The 25,114-nt window shown below is 41.2% G+C and overlaps 13 non-coding genes across 13 annotated transcripts; 7 read left to right on the top strand and 6 right to left on the bottom strand.

Annotated features, from left to right (window-relative positions):
- Window positions 1-2,128: 2,128 nt before the first annotated feature.
- TRNAW-CCA (transfer RNA tryptophan (anticodon CCA)) lies at window positions 2,129-2,200 on the bottom strand. Its single transcript has one exon. It is a non-coding gene; the product is annotated as a tRNA-Trp (tRNA).
- A 612-nt stretch (window positions 2,201-2,812) lies between these two features.
- On the top strand, window positions 2,813-2,885 carry TRNAV-CAC (transfer RNA valine (anticodon CAC)). Its single transcript has one exon. It is a non-coding gene; the product is annotated as a tRNA-Val (tRNA).
- A 3,012-nt stretch (window positions 2,886-5,897) lies between these two features.
- TRNAT-UGU (transfer RNA threonine (anticodon UGU)) lies at window positions 5,898-5,970 on the bottom strand. Its single transcript has one exon. It is a non-coding gene; the product is annotated as a tRNA-Thr (tRNA).
- Window positions 5,971-6,073: 103 nt separating this feature from the next.
- Window positions 6,074-6,155, top strand: TRNAS-UGA (transfer RNA serine (anticodon UGA)). Its single transcript has one exon. It is a non-coding gene; the product is annotated as a tRNA-Ser (tRNA).
- A 298-nt stretch (window positions 6,156-6,453) lies between these two features.
- On the bottom strand, window positions 6,454-6,527 carry TRNAT-AGU (transfer RNA threonine (anticodon AGU)). The gene has a single exon. It is a non-coding gene; the product is annotated as a tRNA-Thr (tRNA).
- Window positions 6,528-8,749: 2,222 nt separating this feature from the next.
- Window positions 8,750-8,822, bottom strand: TRNAT-UGU (transfer RNA threonine (anticodon UGU)). Its single transcript has one exon. It is a non-coding gene; the product is annotated as a tRNA-Thr (tRNA).
- A 2,005-nt stretch (window positions 8,823-10,827) lies between these two features.
- TRNAT-UGU (transfer RNA threonine (anticodon UGU)) lies at window positions 10,828-10,900 on the top strand. Its single transcript has one exon. It is a non-coding gene; the product is annotated as a tRNA-Thr (tRNA).
- Window positions 10,901-12,176: 1,276 nt separating this feature from the next.
- Window positions 12,177-12,250, bottom strand: TRNAT-AGU (transfer RNA threonine (anticodon AGU)). The gene has a single exon. It is a non-coding gene; the product is annotated as a tRNA-Thr (tRNA).
- A 4,845-nt stretch (window positions 12,251-17,095) lies between these two features.
- Window positions 17,096-17,167, top strand: TRNAA-CGC (transfer RNA alanine (anticodon CGC)). Its single transcript has one exon. It is a non-coding gene; the product is annotated as a tRNA-Ala (tRNA).
- A 264-nt stretch (window positions 17,168-17,431) lies between these two features.
- On the top strand, window positions 17,432-17,513 carry TRNAS-GCU (transfer RNA serine (anticodon GCU)). Its single transcript has one exon. It is a non-coding gene; the product is annotated as a tRNA-Ser (tRNA).
- Window positions 17,514-18,163: 650 nt separating this feature from the next.
- On the bottom strand, window positions 18,164-18,235 carry TRNAW-CCA (transfer RNA tryptophan (anticodon CCA)). Its single transcript has one exon. It is a non-coding gene; the product is annotated as a tRNA-Trp (tRNA).
- A 1,144-nt stretch (window positions 18,236-19,379) lies between these two features.
- Window positions 19,380-19,451, top strand: TRNAW-CCA (transfer RNA tryptophan (anticodon CCA)). Its single transcript has one exon. It is a non-coding gene; the product is annotated as a tRNA-Trp (tRNA).
- A 510-nt stretch (window positions 19,452-19,961) lies between these two features.
- Window positions 19,962-20,033, top strand: TRNAQ-UUG (transfer RNA glutamine (anticodon UUG)). Its single transcript has one exon. It is a non-coding gene; the product is annotated as a tRNA-Gln (tRNA).
- The last annotated feature ends 5,081 nt before the right edge of the window (window positions 20,034-25,114 follow it).

The raw sequence follows: 25,114 nt of genomic DNA, 5'->3' as shown, positions 1-25,114 counted from the left end.
CGTTATTCTACATTGCTGTATGTGTAAGGCCGGTGGCACACGTGGCGTTTTGAACCCGGTTTTGGGCCGTTTTTAAGCAGTCCGTTAAAAACCGCATCCGTTTTTTCTGTTTTTCCCCAATTATGATATTTATGGTAATTGGGAAAAAGGGACAAAAACTGGAAAAAAACGGATGCGTTTTCAAAAAAACTGATGTGTTTTTAAAACGCATTCATTTTTTTTAACAGACTGCTAAAAAAAGGGCCAAAAACGGGTTCAAAACGCCAAGTGTGCCACTACCCTAAGTAGATGTTACAATGCATTTGGCTACTCTGGAAGTGTTTTTCTTCGTTGCAGTATTTTCACATTTAAAAACACATGCGTCCTGATGCACCTATTTTGACGCTTTCAAAACGCCAAGTGTGAATGCACCCAATGGATCAGTTTTTAAAAAAATTTTCATGAATAAAACACATAAAATAGAGGGCGTGTTCACATGTTGCGCTTTGGTTGCGTTTTCATTGTGTTTTAAAACGCATTACAACAGCAGAGGAGAGGGGATTTGCCTAATTACATTTGCGTTTACAAAACACATTGTAAACACAACGGTAACACGTGTGTTAACACTATGTTAATGTGTTGTTTTGTTAACGCACGCGTTAACATCGCATTGACAAATATAAATAGTAATGTAATTAGGCAAATCACCTCTCCTCAGCTGTTGTAATGCAACGAAAACGCAACCAAAGCGCAACGTGTGAACGCACCCAAAGGGTTAAGACACACATGGCGTTTTTGGGCCGTTTTTACTAAGTGCGTTTTCAGATCGTTAAAAACGCATGCGTTAAAAAACGCATCCGTTTTTTAAAACACGCATGCGGTTTTTTGAAAACGCACGCGTTTTTGTCCGTTTTTCCAAAATTGCGCAATGAAAAACGGACAAAAACGCATGCGTTTTCAAAAAACACACATGGCGTTTTTAGGCCGTTTTTGGGCCGTTTTTACTAAGTGCGTTTTCAGATCGTTAAAAACGCATGCGTTAAAAAACGCATCCGTTTTTAAAAACCGCATGCGTTTTTTGAAAACGCGTGTGTTTTTGTCCGTTTCCCGAAATTGCGCAATGAAAAACGGACAAAAACGCATGCGTTTTCAAAAAACGCATGCGTTTTTAAAAAACGGATGCGTTTTTTAACGCATGCGTTTTTAACGATCTGAAAACGCACTTAGTAAAAACGGCCCAAAAACGGCATGTGTGTCTTCACCCAAAGGGTCAGTTTGTCTACTGAAAATCACGAACAGCATACTGAAAAAAGAAAACATTGCGTTTAGGCCGCGGTCTCACCTTACGCTAGCGTCGCGTTAATAATGCGACGCTAGTACACAGTGGGCAGGCCTCGGCCAGTCGCATATGCGTTTCCAGAGAAACGCATGCGATCAGGTTATCGATCGCATGCATTTCCCGGTGAAATGCATATGCGATCGGCGCAAGGCCTGCCCCCTGTGTACTAGCTTCGTGTTATTAAGGGTGATGCCACCAATGGCGTTTTAAACCTGTTTTTGGTCCATTTTTAAGAAGTCTATCCAAAAAACGCATGTGTTTTTTAAAAATGGATGCGTTTTTGACTAGTTTTAATTAAGATAATTGGTAAAACCTGTCAAAAACTGATGCGTTTTCAAAAGCTCATGCGGTTTTTAACGCTTGCGTTTATGGACAGACTGCTTAAAAATGGACCAAAAACGGGTTAAAAAATGTGTGGCATCATCCTAACGCGGCGCTGGCGGAATGTGAGACGGCGGCCTTAGTTTTGAACCCGTTTTTAAGCAGTCCGTAAAAAAAACGCATGCGTTGTCAAAACACGTGCGTTTTAGAAAACACATGCGGTTTTTGAAAATGCATCCGTTTTTGACATATTTCTCCAATTATCTTAATGAGGAAAATTGTAAAACGGACATAAAAACGGTCAAAAAACGGATGCGTTAGAGCCAGGAATTAATTTGTATGTGCACACCTAATATTTAGCAATAGTAATGCTTTAATCAACAAAATACTTGTATTCATTTAACATAAATGATCAAATTCAATTTAATATTGCAATTAGTAATAACCAAATTAAATATAAAAATGAAATTACAAAAAAAAAAAAAAGTTTGACCCCGACGTGATTTGAACACGCAACCTTCTGATCTGGAGTCAGACGCGCTACCGTTGCGCCACGAGGTCAGCTTACTGGAGAGAGATGTCTAGCAGTCTATGTACACAACTCCCGCCCTCCGTCTTGTCCTGGATGTCTCTGTACTGAGCAGCCGCAGATCGTCACTGAGCTGTAGATATCATGATGTCTCACAATTGCAAACACAACACAGAACCTAATGCTCTGCTGCACTGCAATCACTGATGGGGCAATCAGAGATATTATAATGCCAGACTATGTGATCAGCTGCAGTATATTCCCTTATAGTGCTATTTACTGCAGCATATACCCTGATTGTACGATCAGCTGGAGCATATCCCCTGATTGTGCAAACAGCTGCAGCATATACCCTGATTGTACGATCAGCTGGAGTATATGTATTCCCCATGAAGGTGCGATCAGCTGCAGTATATGTATATTCCCTGAAGGTGCGATCAGCTGCTGGACGTTCGTCTCCTGGAGACTGATACAAGCTTTGTCCTTTTAAACAAACATTCTCTGCAGTGTCACTGATCCTCCTATACAATGTGATCTCTCTGTAACACCTCATGGACAACACTAAAGTTACTATGTTATGTATGAACGTGGATGTCTCTTTGGAGACTGATACATTGCTGTATGTCAGCCATCCACAATTAGGAGTTTCCGTAGTGTAGTGGTTATCACGTTCGCCTCACACGCGAAAGGTCCCCGGTTCGAAACCGGGCGGAAACACTTTTTTTTTTTTGTCTACCTATGCTATGTATTTGCTTCTGTCCGGTGGGAAAGACTTCATTAGTCAAAGCCAAAACATTTTTTGGCCCTAAAGATTATTTTAAGGCAGCAGTCACTGCTAGCAGCCCCAGGAGAACGCATGTGATGGGTAACCAGACCCTGGAGCAAGACACACGTACGCTATTGTTGTGTTAACGCAGCCTCAAAGCACATTTCATTTATATTTATAACATCACATGAAAATCTTCTTTGAAACTTTTTGAAACTTGCCAATAAGAGAACATAACGGAGGTGAATGACTAAATAAGTGACCGTATTGGTCACGTTGGCTGTTCTTCCCAAATCTAGTGGGAGGGTTGTCCACTGAAAGTTACTCTGATGCAGATTTGGTGTGATCACGGGGGTAGCAGACATACTCCAGCACCTGTTATGGGGCCCAGTAACTGAAAGGGCCTCTGTCCACTTACAACATGACATGGCTAACGACTATAGACAATACACATTTAGACGACAACCCTAGTCCTAATTATTATATGAAGTCCAATAAAGGTACATGTTGTGTGCAGTCACATTGTGTAGGGACCCAGATGTTAAGGGCGCCAAATGTTTCCACCGTCCCACGTATGGACTGCTTGAGCCCCAAATTATGGAGCAGGCATATAGGTGCTGTACTGAGACACATCTAAATACAGCCTCCAACCCCCCAGTAATACATATTTATGCAGCCACCAATCCCCAAGTAATACATCTATTTACAGTCTCCAACCCCCCAGTAATACATCGATATACAGCCTCCAACCCCTCTGTAATACATCTATATACAGCCTCCAACCCCCCAGCAATACATCTAAATACAGCCACCAACTCCCCAGTAATATATATATATACAGCCTCCAACCCCCATTAATATATGTGCATACAGCCGCAAACCTCCCAGTAATACATCTGCATATAGCCACCTCATCCCCCAGTAATACATCTATATACAGCCAACAACCTTCCAGTAATACATGTATATACAGCCAGATCAATCCCCCAGTTATACATCTATATACAGCCACCAACCTTTAAGTAATACATCTTTGTACAGCCGCCTAACCCCCAGTAATACTTTTATATACAGTAACCTACCCCCAGTAATACTTCTATTTACAGTCGCCTAACCCCCAGTAATACATCTTTACACAGCGGTCAACCCACCAGTAATACATCTATATATAAAGCCACCAACCCCCAAGTAATACATCTTTATACAGGCACCAACCCACAAGTAATTCATCATTAAACAGACACCAACCCCCCAGTAATACATCTATATACAGCCACCTCACCCCCCCGGTAATACATCTTTATACACCTACCCCCTGCCAAGTACAACCACCCCCTGCCTGAATCGCCCACACTTGGTGGGGGTCCCTTTAAGGGGTGGGGGCCCCGGGGCATGCGACCGCTCTGCTGGTGCTGTACTGAGACAGACTAGTGTTTTTAAGGTATATGTTTTTTTATATATGTTTGCCAAGTATCATGTTTTCATTTTATTTAATATTAAAACAAATTACAGTACTTGATTATTGTCTACTTACAACCACGTACCAAGCCATATGCTGAGCACAGCATGCAGTTACCTTTTGGACTGAATTTGCAGAGTGGCAATTACAGGAATGGTAAAACTGTTAAAGTAAACCCCTGTTAACCCCTTCACGCTCTGCGGTGGATATATCGGCCACAGAGCTATGAAGGGTGTATAAAGAGGGCTCATGGGCTGAGCCCTCTTCATACAGAGATGGGCTTTGCTGCATGTAGTCCCATATAGATCCATCGCTAACAACCGCAGTCGGTGCTTGCACCGTTCGTGGGTGTTAACTTTTTCTCTACCGCGGGCAAAGTCGCCGGCGGTACCTAAAACATGGCGCCGCATGGGCACCGCCATGTTTCTTCCGATCGCTGCTACCCCGAACATCATCGGTGGGCGGCGATCAGTTGCCATGATAGCCTCGGGTCTTCGTTGGCTCATTGTAATGAATCATATGCAAAAACGCCAGATACTGCAATACAGAAGTATTGCAATATATGGTAGGAACGATCTGACCATCTAGGGTTAATGTACCCTAGAGGGTCTAAGAAAAAAGTTTAAAAAATGTAAAAAATGAATAAAATATAAAAAATTCAAATCACCCCCCTTTTCCTAGAACTGATGTAAAACATAATAAACAGTAAAAATCACAAACACATTAGGTATCGCCGTGTCCCAAAATGCCTGATCTATCAAAATATAAAAACTGTTGATGCAGTGACCTCCAAAACTGGAAATGGCGCCCAAATGTCCAAAACACAACTTTTACACCTTTTTACATGACATAAAAAATGTAATAAAAAGTGATCAAAATATGCAAAAAAAGGTACGTAAGATACATATCTATCTATACAGCCAACACACTATATACAACATATGATCAAAACAAATTCGGTATCACGGCGCTCGTACCGAACCAAACAATAAAGTGGAGGTGTTATTTGGAGGGCAGAGTGAAAGTAGTAAAAACTGAGCCCACAAGAACGTTACGCACGTGCATTTTTTTTTCAATTTTTCCTCATTTGGAATTTTTTTCCTGCTTCCCAGTACCTGGCATGTTATAATAACATCACGGGAAAGTAAAATTTGTTACGCACAAAATAAGCCCTCACACAGCTCTGTACACGGAAAAATGAAAAAGTTATGGGTTTTTGAAGGTGGAGAGCGAGAAATAAGCAAAAAAAACCCTGCGCCCTACCATGAAAATAAAAAACCCCAAACCAAAATCTAAACATTGAAAAAAGGCCATAAAAATACAAGTTTTTCAATACATGTACCCCAAATTAGTACCCTCAAAATACAGCCTGCAAAAGGTAGCAAGGTATGGGTTTCAGATAGGGAAAGGATGTTGCTTTACAATTATCTGTGGTATTGAGGGGTTAATTCTAATATATGTTGATTTTAACTTCACCAATATGTAGGAAAAAAGTTAATTTGAAAGGCCCCAGCGAGATTTGAACTCGCGACCCCTGGTTTACAAGACCAGTGCTCTAACCCCTGAGCTATGGAGCCTCTTTGCAGAGCTGCTGGAAATAATGCCTTACCTAGCTACAGACAGTGATCTAGTCTGTGGAGTATGCATTAGACTGTGCTGTGCCTCCTGTATTCACATAATGTAGTCGTGGCCGAGTGGTTAAGGCGATGGACTTGAAATCCATTGGGGTTTCCCCGCGCAGGTTCGAATCCTGCCGACTACGAATTTTTTTTTATTTTGTGTTTTGTTTCTAAATTTGTCTAACAATATTCTAAGCGTATATCTATCTACTTCAGACATGTGGAGAAGTCAATATTTGAATTATATTACACAAATATGACAGAATTTAACTAGTAGCAAAAGTTTATAAATCGATTTTAGTGCTCTTTGCTTTAAACTATTTTGTGAAATATTCATGAAAAAGGTAAAATAAAGAATTTTAAAAAATACACAAGCGATTAACCCTTTGTGTAGGGGATTGTCGGCAGTTTTGCTAATTTTAAGAAAAAAAAAAAAAGGATAGGCACTGCTGAGATTCGAACTCAGGATCTCCTGTTTACTAGACAGGCGCTTTAACCAACTAAGCCACAGCGCCACCTGAAAGCCAGGGCAGTCTGCACTCATATCTATCTCCACTGAGGAAGACCTGTGCTAAGCATTTGCTTCTATCTGGTGGGAAAGACTTCATTGGATAAAACAAGAGTGATTGCTACTAGTGATATTAACATCTCCTGGACTGGATAACTATAGAGCATTACATATAAGGCTGATGGCACTAATCATATGAGCAGTAGATTTGTCTTACTAGAACTCCACAGTATACACTGTTCCTGCTGCTCATATCAGGAAATTAGAGGAAGTGATACAAGTTTAAAGGGGTTTTCTCTCCATATTAAGTGATCCTCTACCTTGTGTATATACAGGTGGGTGTGTTTAAAATTACTTTGACAGAAAACTGCATTAAACTTTCATTGTGTATATAGAGGGCAGCCCCTTTAAGCTGAGTAATGCTGTTAAAGGGGTTGTCCGAGGTGGGCTGAGGGTCTGTATAAAAATATAAACGTGTACTTTCTTCAATGCTCCCGGTCTCATCCATTGGAGCCCTAATGCTGTTCATTTACAGGGGCAGACGCTTTCTATTCCGACACTATCTGCCCATCCGTCCCCTGTCCCCGCGTTGTATCAAGTGGGTGGAAGTTGTCAGAGTCAAGCATGCTTGCCCCTATAGAGAAACAGGGGTATAGCTCTGTCTTAGAAGGTAAGTAAACGTTTAATATTTTTTACAGCCCCGCCCCCATCCCACCTCTAGATTTTTTTCATAAAGTCTAACAACACCTTTAAGGATGTCTGAAAAGGGATCACATCTATCACCCGGATGAAAGACTGTATGCAAATGAGCCTGAGGGGCTCCAGGCTCCATTAACACCCATGGAGCTTGGAGTTCCTCAGGCGCATTTGCATGCACTCCTTCATCCTGGTGGTAGATGCCCTTTAAGGACATGGCATACATCCACTGCTGGTGCCTGTTGCGAGTGTTAACCGGGGGTTTTGATGCTAAATATGTAAAATTTCATTCAAAACTGTATTTATCCCCAAAATAGTCAATTCTGAAAATCCGGAAAAGGGATATTCTATTTGCAAGCCGCGTGACATCAAAATAAATTATCCAAACATTTCAGAAATTATGAAAATGTAAAGTAGACAAATGGGAAATGTTATTCAGCAATTTATTTAGGTGGTAAATCGATCTGCCTGAAAACGCAATGATTTTGAATTTCGAAAATGGCAAATTTTTCCAAAAATGTATCATATTTTCTTTTTTTTTGTAAATAAACGCAAAACTTATCTGCCAAAATTTACCACTAAAATGAAGTACAACATGTGGGGAAAAAACTATCTCAGAATCGCTTTGATAAGTAACAGTGTTCAAAAGTTATAACCGTATAAAGAGACGCAAGTCAGAATCCAAAAAATCGGGCTGAGCCTTAAGCTACAAAATGGCTGCGTCCTTAAGGGGTTAATAATGTTAATTTGAAAATGTAATAAAAAAAATAATATACATTACAAAAAAAAACTTTTTTCCTCTTTTAAACCCAAATAAAAATGAAAAAAAAAAGTTTCAAACTTTTATTACTTTTTTAACTGGCTCTATGTGTCCCGAAAAAAAAACAACACAAAAAAAAATTAAGGTAGCATGCAAAAAAAAAAAATTATAGCACTTAAACCGGCGCTTACAAAAATTTGCTAAAAATGCCGGGTCACTAGAGCCTCGTCACTAAAGGTGATGTCACGCGTGGTGTTTTGGAAGCGTTTTTGGTGCGTTTTGAGAAGTCCATGCGTTTTTGAAAAACGCATGCGCTTTTTGAAAACGCATCCATTTTGACCAGTTTGAATTTAGGTAACGCATGCGTTTTTTGACAGACAGCTTAAAAACGGGCCAAAAACGCCTTCAAAACGCCACATGTGACATCACCCTAAGGACTAAGGGTGATGGCACACGTGGTGTTTTGAACACTGGGCCATTTAAAGCTGTCCGTCAAAAATCGCATGCGTTTTAAAAAAACTTTTGACAGGTTTGTCCAATCATCTGAATTCAAACTGGTCAAAAATGGATGCGGTTTCAAAAAACGCATGTGGTTTTTGACCGACACAACTGTGTTTAGAGCCTCGTTGTATTTTGCGTAATTGGCGCGTGTAAGTGACCGATGACATGCGGACTGCAAACAACAGAGCATTGTGCTGATGTATGTGCCATGTAGACTTTTCCTAATCGGGCGAACAATTAAATATTGTAATCAGCAATAATAGATATCTTGTAGGCCCCAGCGAGATTTGAACTCGCGACCCCTGGTTTACAAGACCAGTGCTCTAACCCCTGAGCTATGGAGCCACACCTGCACAATTGTTTCACAGTGTACTAGTCATGAGGGTCGGTTGGGGGGGATGTTTGAAAGTGCAGTGAAAGGTCACTTACTTTTTACAGAATTAACAGACAAATGACAGATGCCCAAATACTGATCAGAACTGCAATCATTTTCATAAAAAAATCTAATATTTTCCAATCTAAAAACAGTTTTCAAACATCTGCCACTAGAGGGCTCCCTTCACATTTGCTGTCCACTGCCTGTTGCAGAGCACATTCTGCAGATAGTAGGTATGTGTGTACCTACCAATAACTGCATCTGCTCCCAGGCACATTCATTTACCCTTCTGATCCGGATTCAGAAGTACATCTTGGGTGGCCACTGCTGCAGAACCTCACACCTACTCAAGTTGCTGACAAACACTTACAAGTACCCATCCCCACATTTGCACATATACAACTATTGACAGGTTCCCATAGAGCCCTATTAACTAACTAATGCCCTTCTTTTAGCTAAAATTTTTTCCGTCACATCCCCATAAATCAACAATTTTTTATCCTACCTGAATTCAGAAGGGGCGTGTCCTGCTCAGCTGATCCCTCCCATCTACTCCTCCCCATGTCCCACGCCTATTCTTGGAATGTCAGGTGACCAGGGTGATGTCATCTAAGGTCCTATATTGAGTAAAATTTGCAGTGTCTGTATGTATGCACGTGATCATGAAGTCAATGCAGGCATGCTGTGATTTCATGTAATCAGATACATACATGGGGTAGACATTGCAAATTTTACTGGAAAAAGGACCTTAGTTGACATCCCCCTGGTCACATGACATGAACTGCCGAATGACATAACAGAGTTCTCTCTCAATGCTCCATACAGCAGCATGTAACAAGGAGGCAGGGCAAAGACTCACTGTCATTGGACTCACATCAGGTGAGTTGTACATAATGTTAAAAACTGATTTGCATATGCGTTTCCAGCGGTATTTTGGGTGGCTTAATTTAAGTGGCAGGTTTTAAATGGTTATTTTTAATGTCTTGCCCATGAAAACTTTAAATGATAATAATAAATAATAAAAAAGGAATGAGAAATAGTGAAAGGGCCACATTTTGAAGAAAACTGGTGTCGAGCAAACTCTGGCATCAAAGCTCCAAACTGCTAGGAAAATAGTTGTACCGGCCCTCATTCAGCCCAAGAGAAAGACAGAAGGAAGCAAAACAAACAAAAAGAAAGCAAACAGGCTACACCCATTATACCCAACACAGAGAGATTCTACAGGAGACCGTATTTACATCACAGACAGGACGGACAGGATTACAATGGCACCTAACACCTCTATAGAAAACGCCTTAAAGGGTTTTATTGAAAGAGTAAAAATCAGATTACAAACACCTTAAAGGGTGTTCTCATCTTAACTATTCATGACATTGTGTCAGGTTATAAATTGATAGACACAAGATGCCGATCCTTTCTTTGGGACCTGCACCCATCTCACGTACATCTCACATGTGCAGCCACTCTCCATTCATCTCTATGGTCAAAGGGTCGAAATGGCTTCATATGCACAGCAATCTCTCCAATCAGCCCGGCGGAGGTGAGCGGACCTCCATTCCAGAGAAAGGTGAAGGTCCTACTGCTATGATTTATTATTACCCAACCTTGTCCGCCACCACCTGCAGGTATAAGGTATAAGCCGGCCAAAAATATATGCCTATGAACCCTGATCAATAAATGCCCTGTGGTGTGTAAAACATGTAGTAAGCAAAATTACTGCAGACTACACAAAGTACACTGAGCTTATGTCAAGCCACACTGGCCCAAACATACAACGATAAAAGCTCCTGATCTGGGAGTGGAAGGTAAGTATAGAGATTATGTATCCTGCACTCAGGCAATGGACAGAAAAAGTGAAGGGAGCCCTCTAGTGGCAGCAGTTTGATAACATTTTTTTTGAGTGGAAAACATTGCAGTTGTTCAGAATTGGATAATGTGTTTTTTTCTGGGAATAGTTTGTGAATGTGATCAGTTGGCTCCATAGCTCAGGGGTTAGAGCACTGGTCTTGTAAACCAGGGGTCGCAAGTTCAAATCTCGCTGGGGCCTGATGTCCAATTTTACTATTTGGAACTGATGATAAATATTCAAATTATGGAATTTCCTCATGGTGAAATCTAACAATTCCTAACACCCGGAACCATCATGACTGACAATAGATGATGTCACATCTTATCTCCCCCCCCCCTCCCTGTACAATGACCTCTATATAGATAACACTTACCCATCATTACATCACTACTAACAATAGATGATGTCACAGCTTATCTCCTCCCCCTCCCTGTACAATGACCTTTATATAGATAACACTGACCCATCATTACATCACTGCTGACAATAGATGATGTCACAGCTTATCTCCCCCCCCCCCTCCCTGTACAATGACCTCTATATAGATAACACTTACCCATCATTACATCACTGCTGACAATAGATGATGTCACAGCTTATCTCCTCCCCCTCCCTGTACAATGACCTTTATATAGATAACACTGACCCATCATTACATCACTAATGACAATAGATGATGTCACAGCTTATCACCTCCCCTTCCCTGTACAATGACCTCTATATAGATAACACTTACCCATCATTACATCACTACTGACAATAGATGATGTCACAGCTTATCTCCTCCCCCTCCCTGTACAATGACCTCTATATAGATAACACTGACCCATCATTACATCACTAATGACAATAGATGATGTCACAGCTTATCACCTCCCCTTCCCTGTACAATGACCTCTATATAGATAACACTGACCCATCATTACATCACTACTGACAATATATGATGTCACAGCTTATCTCCTCCCCCTCCCTGTACAATGACCTCTACATAGATAACACTGACCCATCATTACATCACTACTGACAATAGATGATGTCACAGCTTATCTCCTCCTCCTCCCTTATTTATATGGCAGTTGCAGAACAAATCCCTTTTTTTTAAGGGATACGATCACTTGAAAGCCAAGGATATGCGCATTGAACGCTCCCCCTATTATATTAGCTTTATAAGGAAAGTATTTATCAAAGACAAGTGTTGAAAACTATGAGCCCCGCCCTGACACATGTAATGTCCCCTTAGGGACTGTGGGACTGTCTAGAGTGGAGGAAAATGTATAGATACATTAGTGCAAACACAATAACCGCACAACAATAGTGCAATCAGCATCTTCACAGGTTGCAGAGAGAAACCTACAAAGTCCAGCATAAACCCTGTATTTTTGATGCAGTTAACCCTTTGGTACAGGTCTTTTTTTACTCTCATTTAGGCTAAAAGGTCTCATCAAGAAACATTTGTTTTCAAGAAAAAGGAAGGCACTGCTGAGATTCGAACTCAGGATCTCCTGTTTACTAGACAGGCGCTTTAACCAACTAAGCCACAGCGCCCTTCATGTGTGCTGCAACTGTCCTGTAGTGGGTGATGAGTGGGAAGACTGTTGAATGCAGGGGTTAATTACTGATGTTATTGTATTAAATTTTTTACTTTTTTTTTTAACCCCTTGCCACACCGTGATGTTCATGGTGCGGCAGCAGGTGTATGTAGAGGGCTTACAGGCTAAGCCCTCTACATACACCCTGGGTGTTTGGTACTTAATGCAGCAAACACTCATCGCTAACACGTGCAATCGGTGGAAGCACTGATTGCTGGTATTAACCATTTATATGACCCGGGAAAGCCACCGGGAGATTTAAATGCCCGCAAGACGTCATTGGTGCGGCAATTTATTGTAAATACTCACAAAACTTGTGTATAAAAAAGCCTTAAGTATTAAAAACTTCTTTGCACGCTTGGTATCTCGCCCGACTCAGAGTTTCACCGGGATGGCTTCTTCCGGGGCTTACCAACGTGCAATCATGCATCACTCTGATGCCTCTGACTTTCTACCAGATGTCATCGGCATGCAGCTCCCGTTAGCTGCGTGCACTCGTCCGCGAAACCTGGCGTCTGCGCATGCACAGGACAGCAGACCCGCGGCTGCGCAGCTCTGGCTTCGGAGCAGTGACTGCGCAGATGGTTTTGCAGACAAGGGCTGCGCACTGAAGACATCTGGTAAGAGGGTCAAAGAGACTACTGGGGCTTGGAGTAGCCGTAGCGCGCCGTGTAGCCTCACCGCCGGATACTCCACACCCCAGTAGCCTCTTTACAAAATTTACATATTAGGGAATTAAAAGTTAGTAAAATATTGGGGGGACGTGAGGATTAGCCCTTAAAAGGGCTATCCTCACGTCCTATAGATGCACCTACCACTCGATCTATCTTTATAGGTAGATTCGTGGTGGTAGGTTCCCTTTAAGAACAAACCTAAAGATTTACAAGCTTTGGGGGCAATGGTCAACTGCAAGAAATAGGAGGTCATGCTCTTCGGGGATTGGCATCCTGCTTCTCCTGCACATCTTCCCTTCACCATCCAGCAAGACTTCATCAAGAACGCTTGGCCAAGGTGAACCAACGGATTGGACTGTGGGCCCTCAGACAGCTTACCCTCACGGGGAAAGCATTGGTCCTGCGTAATGAGGTGCTGCCTGTGCTACACTACATGGCACAGGCATGGCCGCCCACGGCTGAACTCAGCAAGGCCATTACCAGCACCATGTTCAAGTTTGTTTGGGGTTAAAAGGTCAGTCATGTACAAAGAGCCTCACAAGGGGGGTAAGGGCATGCCCGACATCCCCACTTTGCTATGGATATCTTTTGTGTGTGACATCGTCCAAAGAACTCTAGGAATACCAATGACTCTGCCGGAAAGTCCACGTCCCGCTTTTTCCTTCTTCTCCTGTGGCGGGGACTTGGTTAGGACAAGTGGAACAGCTCCTTCCCTTACAACTGGGATCCTCCCTGATACTATGAGGGGGCGGTGAAATTTGTGAGGGAGCAACATCTGGAGGGACTCAAGCCGGATTTGTGGAAGCCCAAGACTATCCACAAACTCATCAGAGCCAAGAACATTGTGGAGTGTGTTCCGGGGCTGTCCTCCAGCACCATGGATACTGTGTGGTCCAACATGTCGTGTGAAAGGCACAAGGATTTGTCATCGATGGCCAACCAGGAGGGCCTCCACTCCTGGTCATTTATGGCAGCCCGCAACTTGAGCAAAACCCAGTACTGCCCCTGGTGTCCCTTTGTTGAGGAGGCATCATTGCACCTGTTTTGGGAATGCCCCTTTACTCAGGGCCTGTTGAAAGTCCTGGATCACAAACTCCTCCTTTCTGTGCCCATGAACACCATGACGTGCCATGCTGCTCTTAATGGTTTGTTCCGAGGCACCCACATGGTGGGAGCCATTTAGGATGCCCGGCGTCTTATGAATTGCTTCAAAGACCTCTTGTGGTATGTCAGGAGGCGCCTCACCATACACAGAGAAACTTTGTCCATCCAGGACTGTTATTGGCTAGACTTGAGCCAGCTCAGATACTACGCCTCCTTTGACAGTAGGATGGACTTAGAAGAAGATGACTGACAAGCTACTTCTTCACCTTTCTCTTGTGGACTTTGACCTTTTTGTTTTATTTGATCATGGACTTTATTTAGGGAGTTATGGGACTTTGCCTCTTTCTTCACAGATTGAGGCATCCAGGAAGTAGAAGACTTACCATCCTCTCCTTCTCCCCTACCTCCCTCATGTGTCTGTTATTTTTCAATAAAGCTACGGGCCTGTGACAACTTACCCCCTTCCCTCCCCACCATCCCACCTGTATCCCCTGTTGCAGGTAGTTGCTTTAACCCCTTCACGCTCCGTGACGGATATATCCGCCATGGAGCTGTGAAGGTTGTATGAAGAAGGCTCACGGGCTGAGCCTTCTTCATACAGAGATGGGCTTTGCTGCATATCGCAGCAAAGACCCATCGCTATCACCCACGGGCGGTGCTTGCACCGATCGCGGGTGTTAACGTTTTCTTTGCCGCCGGCAAAGTCGCCGGCGGCACTTTAAATTTGGCGGCGCCATCTTACCTCCGATCACCGCTGCCCCGAACGTCATCGGGGGGCGGCGATCGGTTGCCATGGTAGCCTCGGGTCTTCGTTTGACCCGAGGATACATGGCTTCTGCACATGCATTACATTGAGCCTGTGGCTCATTGTAATGTATAGTGAGCAGAAATGCCATATACTGCGATACAGTAGTTAATGTACCCTAGAGGGTCTAAGAAATAGTGGGGAAAAAAAGAAAAAAAAAAGTTTAAAAAATGTAAAAAAATAATAAAATATTAAAAGTTCAAATCACCCCCCTTTCCCTAGAACTGATATAAAATATAATAAATAGTAAAAATCACAGACACATTAGGTATCGCCGCGTCCCAAAATGCCCGATCTATCAAAAAATTAAAAAACGGTTATTGACGGCGGTGACCTCCGGAACGGCAAATGGCGCCCAAATGTCCAAAACGCGACTTTTACACCTTTTTAGATGACATAAAAAATGTAATAAAAAATTATCAAAATGTCGCACAGACCTCAAAATGGTAGAAATGAGAACGTCGGCTCATTTCGCAAAAAATGACCCCTCACACATCTCCATGCACCAAAGTATGAAAAAGTTATTCGCGTCAGAAGATGGCAAAAAATGTTTTTCTTTTTTGTAAACATTCGTTTAATTTTTTAAAATGTATTAAAACGCAATAAAACCTGTATAAATTTGGTATCACCGCGATCGCACCGAACCAAAGAATAAAGTAGAGGTGTTATTTGGAGCGCAGAGTGAAAGTCGTAAAAACTGAGCCCACAAGAACATGACGCACATGCAGTTTTTTTCAATTTTTCCACATTTGGAATTTTTTTTGCGGCTTCCCACTACATGGCATGGAATAATAAATAACATCATAGGGAAGTAAAATTTGTTATGCACAAAATAAGCCCTCACACAGCTCTATACACGGAAAAATGAAAAAGTTATGGATTTTGAAGATGGAGAGCGAGAAATTAGCGAAAATACCCTGCGTCCTTAAGGGGTTAATTGCAAATGTGTGTTTTTTGTTTGCCTGAGCTAGAATGCTAGAGTAGCACTTTATTCTGCCATAGTGTTAGGATAGGTGCTAGAAGTGTATCTTAATTTATTGTGTGCTTTGTACAAAGCCCATGCTGCGTCATGGCACACAATGTCTGTAAGTTTTACTGTGTACTTGTGAATAAAGGCTCTTTCAATCAAAAAAAAAAAATCAGCTCTGCCCGAATCCTCCAGATGCTGACAGAGCTTATTACAGCGATAGTGCAGAGATCCGGCAGCTCCCTGCACTATCGCTGTGCTTCTGCGCTGTATGTTGCAGTGACGGCAGGCGGAGTGTGATGATGTGTCTGCTGACTTCAGAGCTACACACAGCAGAAGGATGGAAGAGAGGAGGGAATGGGGAGTACATGTTTTAATTATTTTACTTTGGGGGTACAATAAGGGGGGGGGGCTGCTGGGGGCCAAAATAAGAGAGGAAGTTGCTGGGGGCAACATCAGATAGGGAGCTGCTAGGGGAGCAAAATAAGAGGTGGAGCTGCTGGGGCTGTACAATAACTGGGTGCTACTGGGGGGTGGGCACAATAGGATGGGGAGCTGCTTGGGGGAACAGTAGGAAGTGAGTACAATAAGTGATTGAGCTGCTATGGGGACAAACATAATATGAAGGGGAGCTGCTGCGGGGCTTTCATAACATATATGATGCCCCATTTACAAGTGGAACACAAAAATATAACAAAATATGTTAAAAAAAAAAAAAGTGGAAATGTCCCTCATCTGTTTTTTACTATGATTTTTCCTTTGATTTTTACTTTTACCCTATGTGTCATGAAAAAAAAATGCAACAAAAATGTTTACTATATTGCATAAAAAAAGAAAAGTTAAACCAATAAGTATAAAAATGTGTTAATAAAAGGCTCCCGTCATTAAAACCTTTTAAGGCTTGATCACAAAGGAGTTAAAAGGAGGAACACGGCCCTATTTGTTTCTTTTTGGAGGTTCTTGCTTCCAAACTTTTTTTCACAAGAATATTAACGTGCATCGGCAGAATCCTTTAGTTGTATTTCACTGTATCCTTCTCTGAAAATGAATGAATTTCAGAGCAGCTCCTTGTCCTTTGCTGGTTATACAACGCTGCCCCCTTGTGTACTAGTCATGTATTTTCAGGTGCTGTATTACCATATGTTTACTACGGTGTTTCCTTATTGCTCTATAGTGGAGAACGTGGGAAGTGCACGAAATATGTGAACATGTCCTGAGCACTTTCTCATTGTAAGTGTAACACAACAGGCAGGGGATGTAGCTCAGTGGTAGAGCGCACGCTTCGCATGTGTGAGGCCCCGGGTTCAATCCCCGGCATCTCCACACTTTTTTTTTTTTTTTTAATTTTCTTTAATTGCTTAGTGAACAATAGGGATTTTCTTTAAGAATAAAAAAAGTACTAATTTGTTTAATGGGCAATTGTAAATATATTCGTAAATGGCTGGAACCTTTCATATCATCGGATTGTGTCTCATGTGACCCATTTATGAAAACTTTTGACTAAGATACACACAAATGTCTTTGTTCAAGTAGCATATACACTGTTTGCTCAGAGAGAGTGGCCATTCAGGTAGGTGGCACCACCAAGACGAGGTGGCCGAGTGGTTAAGGCGATGGACTGCTAATCCATTGTGCTCTGCACGCGTGGGTTCGAATCCCATCCTCGTCGGAATGTTTTTGGTAACATCAATCAAACAGTCTTCGTAAGTGCCACAAAGAAGACTCCCCGGTTGTAATAAACTCCTATACGTCTCAATCTAAACAACCTTTATTCTATATGTTTCAATGATTTCGGACTGTGTCTAAAATTTATGGAGAGAGATGCCAGACTGTTTGCACTGTTGTGCCTGTATTTGGGAATTTCCAGGTACTGTCCACATCCTGCCATATATCAATATACAGACGTACAGTTGTTAAAAAGTGTTCAGTATTTTTAACCTTGAACATTTAGACGACGCGTTTCAGATCTACGCGTTTCACTCCTCCCTTTGTAGTTTTCTCAGTTATACAGGGAAAAAATTGAGCTGCAATATTTGGTCCCAGAGCACCAGACCAATAAAAAAACTCTTAAATTATCAATATGATTAACCAGTTGTCACTATACAAAGTCCAAAAACCTTGGGGAAGGCAAGGAATTTTATTTTCCATCAAGTACTACAGGACTTATGGTGGGAGTGATATGACAACCACAGAATGAAGAAATTTCCTAGAATGTATTTTTAAATTTTTTTTGTAACATTTCAAGTAGCTAAGCGTCAAGCACTCGACTTCCCTTCATTTATCGTCAGTGTTATAAAGTTAAAATGTAACAAAAGAGTTTGACCCCGACGTGATTTGAACACGCAACCTTCTGATCTGGAGTCAGACGCGCTACCGTTGCGCCACGAGGTCAGCTGATGACCCCTGCACAAGGCTCCCTTCTTAATCTCATTGTGTACTGCTCTGTGACCCTATGCAGAAAACATGGCAATCACCAGGGGAACATTTAGATCGATATAAGAAAAGAGATGAATAGTGTAGCCAAAAAAAAAAAAATCTTTACTATCTGCTATACAAAAACATGAAAATAATTAATGTGTGGGCATAGGGTACGAAAACAAGATGTCCAACCATATGCAAAAAATGGTATGCAAAACTATAACAAAAAGTCACGCCTACAGATCATTCCAATACAGGCAGTCCCCGGGTTACATACAAGATAGGGTCTGTAGGTTTGTTCTTAAGTTGAGTTTGTATGTAAGTCGAAACTGTATATTTTATCATTGTAATCCCAGCCAGAACTTTTTTGGTCTCTGTGACAATTGGATTTAAAAAATGTTGGGTTGTCATAAGAATCAGGAATAACACTAAAGCTTCATTACAGACGCCTGTGATAACTGTTATAGCTGTTTATTATAGCCCAGGGCTAAAGAACAAGAAATTACCAATATCCAGAGGTCCGTTTGTAACTAGGGGTCGTATGTAAGTCGAGTGTTCTTAAGTAGGGGACCGCCTGTATAAGTGCAATACAAATGAATAACAAATAGGAACACATCCCGGAGAGTGAATAACACAATCTTAAACATGCACCATGAATAATGTACAAGTACAGAGAATGAAAGACACAGGCTGCATTCACACAGGTTTATATTGTCTTTTGAAACACAATTTAAAAGCTGAGAAGAGGAGATTTACCCAATGACATTACTGTTAACATTGCATATTATAAACACAAATGTTAACACAACGTGTTTACAGCTATGTAAAGAGGCTCCTCCCCTCAGTTGTTGTATTGCATTTCAAAATGCAATGTAAAAGCCATGTGTGAACGCAGCCTCAGGCATTACCAGAAGAGTGGTGGTGGGGTGGGACTTCCAACGGGCATCACCTATTAACCCCTTATTGAACCTCATTCATAACATTGCCACTTTTCCTTCTATGGAGTAAAGAGGAGTGACTGGGGCATTACAAAACATATCATTTTAACTGTCATGAGCACTTATTTTAAGGATTCCCGTTGGGATCGGCGAATGACCTCACACCATCAGAATCAGCTGACCTCGTGGCGCAACGGTAGCGCGTCTGACTCCAGATCAGAAGGTTGCGTGTTCAAATCACGTCGGGGTCAACCTTTTATTTTGTTATTGTAGAAATTTTAAAAAAGACTTGTTAAAAAAGTTGACAAAATATATTTGAATACTAACTACTGTGAATCACGGTACTTTAAAAAAAAATTAAAAAATGATCGAAGATCAAGAACAAAAAACCCCCAAAAAACAAAACATATTCATAACAAAAAGTAAAAAAGAACAAAAAAACAAAACAAAACAAAAACACATTCATAATAAAAAGTAAAAAAAATATATATATTACCTTAAAGGAATTAATTTAAGAAAAAAAAATAAGTAAAATTAATTCATAATAATTATTGTGGTGATGTAGCACATAACTCACAGTTATAAAAGTTTTAAACTAAAAAGAAAAATCTGATAAACCATCCGATCTGATTCCAACGTGCACCGAAATACCGGGGTTATTGTTAGACAGTATTTTGTTTCAACTGAACAAACAGGTAAGATGAGTTTCCATGACGCAGCTGCCGTTTCTCTTCCAGCCTGTCTGCAGGCCACAAGCAGGTGGTTCCATGGTGTAATGGTTAGCACTCTGGACTTTGAATCCAGCGATCCGAGTTCAAATCTCGGTGGAACCTGATCATTTTGTTGTTACTTTAGCCGTCGTTATCATACAATAGTAACGTTATAATGAATTGTCAATACAAAGGACAAAAAAAAAACTGAAGTAATCTTCCGTGTGCATGGTGATCTGCAAGATCTCATTAATTTTATGTCTCCAACACAGAGTCTGCACCGGGAGCAGTACGTGTTGGCTTTGTGTTTTGTCACCATTCCCAAAAGATCTGGGTCAAAGTGAACTCTCTACCTGACCGTTTAACTAATTACAAGCCACAGTAACATGACACCCTAGTGATTTTTAGGAAGAGGGTGCTGCCTGTGTAAGCTTATTGGTGTCCCTGCAGTATGATCAGAGATTCATCGTATTATTAAAGCGACAACACGATAAAACAAGTTCAACTTTGTTGTTACTATTGTCTTTTTTTTTTGCATTTCTTCTCTGTTCACAGTGTATTAGATCTGTGTCACTTCAAAAAGACTGTCATACCTGCCTGATGAAGGGGCCATAGCCATCCCGAAAGGTTGTAACATCTTATATTTTAGTTAGGCTATATTCACACTGCCATATTGGGGACATATATACATGGGCGGCGTATATACGTCACCCATAGACGATAATGGGCGCACGACCCATTATCGTCTATGGGTGCACCATACCGTTTTATACCCGGGAGAAAGATAGGACATGTCCTATCTTTCCCTGGAATACGTGTTTCATGTTTCTGTCCCATGTTTCTCTATGGAGAGGGGCGGGGGTGACGGCCCTCCTCTCCTTAGCGCCAACGTACTAGGGTACGGCGGGCATACGTTAGTGTGAATACAGCCTTAGCCATTGAAAGGTATCACAGTCTCAAGGAGATTACTTTATTTGACCTATCAAAAGCAACAGGAATTTTTTTTATAAAAAAAAAAATGCTGGAATAAATATTAAATAGACACATTTTTGGTATTGCCACATCTGTTGCAATCCAAACTATAAAATCAAGTCTATACAGCTACAACAGAACATTAAAATATGTTTGTGTCTTGGAACAAGCCTATTGTTTTCATTGTGGCAAAGTAGTAAATACATCGCGACAAAAAATAATTATAAATGTCAAAATTGTTGCTTTTTTGTATCCCATCCAAAAAATGATATAGTATCTTAGTAAATAAGGTTGGAAAAAGATGCAGGCCCATCAAGTCCAACCTATAAGATGAACAAAATGCTTTGTTCCCATAACATATTATAGTCTTGTTCTCAAGAAAGGCATCCAGGCCTCTCTTGAACAAGTATCCGATATAACAACCTCCTGCCGCAGAGAGTTCCACAGTCTCACTGCTCGTACAGTCTATGTTGATGGTAGGTGTAGAGGTTGCCCCCTGTCTATGGTGATGGTAGAACCTCCTCTCCTCTAGGGTCCCTACACTATGCCGACAATGCTCACAATGACGTCAGCCGCTTACCAACGTCAAGTGGCCGAGAAGAGCCGGAGGAACCCAAAGACTGAGCTAAAGGACCTGAAGCTAGAAGAGGATCTGCAGGGGGCTTCAGAAAGGAGAGTATAGTGTTAGAAAAATAGAAATTAGGTTTGGCTCGGGGCAGGGGCTGGCCGGCTGTATACTTGGGGGACGGGCTGGCCATATACTAGGAAGGCAGGGGCTAGCAGGCTATATACTGACGCGCAAGGGCTGGCTGTGCACTGGGGGCAGGGGCTTGCAGACTATATACTGGGGTATATGGGCTGGCAGGCTATATACTGGGGGGCAGGGGGCTGACTGTATACTAGGGGGCTGGCTGTATACTGGGGGGCATGAGCTGGCAGGCTATATACTGGCTGGAGGCTGTGACCAATGTATTTTCCACCCTTGGCTTATACTCGAGTCAATAGATTTTCACAGTTTTTGGTGGTAAAATTAGGTACCATGGCTTATACTCGGGTCGGCTTACACTCAAGTATATATGGTATTCATTCTTTGGGTCAGAATAATCATGAGACTACCAAATGTATATAGGTTTTATAAGGTTTTAATAGATTTAAAAACTTTTGTACAGAATTTTTTTTTCTTGGTTTCATCCTATTCTTAAGCCAATACCTTTTTCATAGTACAGTGAACAGACACTTTTAGGTGAAACTTGTAAGGTGACACTTTCTGAGTGACAAGCTGACGTTTTAGTTTTTACCATTTTTGGTCATGGATGACCTTTTAACCACTTCTTATTCAAATTTATGTGTTATACGTGAAATGGTGAAAAGTGGCGATTCGGACACTTGGGTGCCATTTTCTGTTACGGGGCTCACTGCAGGAATAACACTTTTTATACATACATAGAGCAGTTTAAATTTGTTTATTTATTTTATTTGTGTTCTATGAAAAGGGGCTGATTTTAGCTTTTTAACCCCTTAAGGACGCAGCCATTTTGTAGCTTAAGGCTCAGTCCCATTTTTTGGATTCTGACTTGAGTCTCTTTATACGGTTATAACTTTTGAACTCTGTTACTTATCAAAACGATTCTGAGATTGTTTTTTCCCCACATGTTGTACCTCATTTTATTGCTAAATTTTGGCTGCTAATTTTTTAAAATTAGCCATTTTTGAAATTTGAAATAATCGAGTTTTCAGGCAGATAGATTTACCACCTAAATAAGTTGCTGAATAACATTTCCCATATGTCTCCTTTACATTTTCATCATTTTTGAAATTTCTGGATAATTTATTTTGCTGTCACACGGCTTACAAATAGATTATCGATTTTCTGTATTTTCAGAAATTACTATTTTGGGTATAATTTCCGTTTTGAATGAAATTTTACATACGGTATTTAGCATTAAAACCACCCTATATAACCAACCCATAAGATAATAAGAGAAAACCCACCATACAATTTGTTCTGCCATTTCTCACGAGTACGGAGACCCCCCAAATTTTCGCTTTTTTTGTAATTGGGGCCATGTGACGGCATTTTTTTTGCGGGATGAGATGCTTTTTCCAGTGTTACCATTTTGGGGTTGGTATCCCATATTGTTGAAAATTTAGTAACTAGAGTAGGAGTAGAAAAGCAGCAATTCTGTAGTGGATTTTTTACTTTTTTTTCGTGTTCCCCGTATAGCCTAATAATCATGTTATCTTTATTCTATGGGTCGATGCGATTACGGGGATACCAGACATGAATATTTTTTCTTATGTTTTACTAAATTTGCCAAATAAAACCCTAATGTGGAAAAAATCTATTAATTTTGCATCACCGTCTTCCAAGTGGCATAATACTTTTACTTTTTTGGCTACGGAGCTGGTTGATGGCTCGTTTTTTGCGGGACATGTTGTACTTTGCAACAAGATCATTCTGGAGTACATATGTTTTGTTGATCACTTTTTATTGCATTTTTTGTGGGATTCAATGGGTCAAAATCATAATTTTTGGCAGGTTCATCGTACGGGTTCAATAATTATTTAATTTTATTCTACGGGTTGTTACGGACGCAGTGATACTATATATGTGGGGTTTGTGTTATTATTTAGACTTTTTTGAGTGTTATAAGTCTCTTTATATGTTTTGGGGCTTATGGGCATTTTTATTGATTTATAAACTTATTTTTATTGAATAACACTTTTCTTTACTTTTTTACTATTTCCACCATGGGACATGAACAAGCAATCGTCTGATTGTCAAATTACTAGATCTTTAAAAGAGCCTGCTATAACAGAGATGGATCCCGTGGTTGGGATTCCTGTCATAGCAACTGCCCTTCGATGACATTGTGACACTTAAAGAGAACCCGTCATGCAAAATAGCCCCCTAATCTAAATATATTTTCATAAACTGCCTTTAGAGAGCATTGCCTCTATCCCTTCATCATCCCTCTACATGCCTGTAAACTTAAGCAATGAGGTCCTAAAGCTTTATGCAAATGACCTGTGAAATGTTCAATGAGTCATTAGCATATTCAAACTGTCCAGCTTATTCATGCTTGACTGACAGCCTGTATAATGGCTGTTACATGTGCTTCCTGGTGCTGGCGCCCCCTGCATCCTGTGTGTGTGTAGGAGAGATACAGCTATGTTATAGCAGAACATGTCAGGTACTTGTGTAGATGAGGTCTGTGTCTCACATGTGTATTAGGAGGATGCAGCATGTCAGCAGATAAAGCACAGACACTAGCAATGCTTTACTATACATTACACACAGACCTGAGCAGAGGAGAGGAGAGGGGTAACAGGAGTGACATCACTGCCTCTGACCATGTGATCAGCCTCATTTACATAATACAGAATAGATGATTTTATAATGATTAATGTAAGAGTTGACTAGCGGAGAATGGCTCAGGTGTTCACTATATGCATAATTGTGCACACATTCATATGTAGGAGAGGCGGCTCGAGGTGCAAGAGGCGTGCATAATTATGTGTATACGGAGCAGCCGAGCTGTTCTCCGCCTCCCTCGGGTGCTACAAGACTGTGGTGTCCAAGGATTTCCAAAATCTTTTTCTATATGCATGGAACGTTCCTGGGCCTTACCCACAGCACCCCAGCAGTGTAAGTGAACTCGCTCATAACCACTAGGAGAGGTAGATTTCGGACCACAAACTACCACCAGTCTGTTGCCCAGGACAATGACACGATCACTATGCCGACCTTCTATATTCTAAGGGAATTTACTTTGAGGGTAGGTGCACATGCGTTTTGCCAATGGTAATTGGGCAAATCTCCTCTTTTTAGCCCGTGAGATCTGCTTGAAAACGCATGCATTAACGCCACGTGTGAACGCATCCTAAAAATAATAGGCAGTTTCTAGGGTTTTTAATATTTTGTTAACCTCATTTAGTAAAGGGAGATTAAGTGGAGATTAAGCAACACTTAAACACAGATTGGCGCCAAGTGTTAGCTGCATAATGAGGGTTACAGATACGTCAAATGACATTAAGGTGTTTAATAGTACATGCGTCTTTAAGACGCCTCGAAGCCATGGGCCTGGAGAAAGTTTGTGGGGCACCGTACAGAGGGCGGAGCACTGTATAGTGGGGCCCTTTATAGAGTTGGGGAACACTGTATAAAGGGGCCCTGCATTGGATTCCACTGGAATCAAACAGTGAATGTGGGAACAGTCTACAAAATCATG

The sequence above is a fragment of the Engystomops pustulosus genome, chromosome 7, assembly GCF_040894005.1.
Source record: "Engystomops pustulosus chromosome 7, aEngPut4.maternal, whole genome shotgun sequence".
NCBI lineage: Eukaryota > Metazoa > Chordata > Amphibia > Anura > Leptodactylidae > Engystomops > Engystomops pustulosus.
This window is presented reverse-complemented; position numbering and strand designations above follow the sequence as displayed.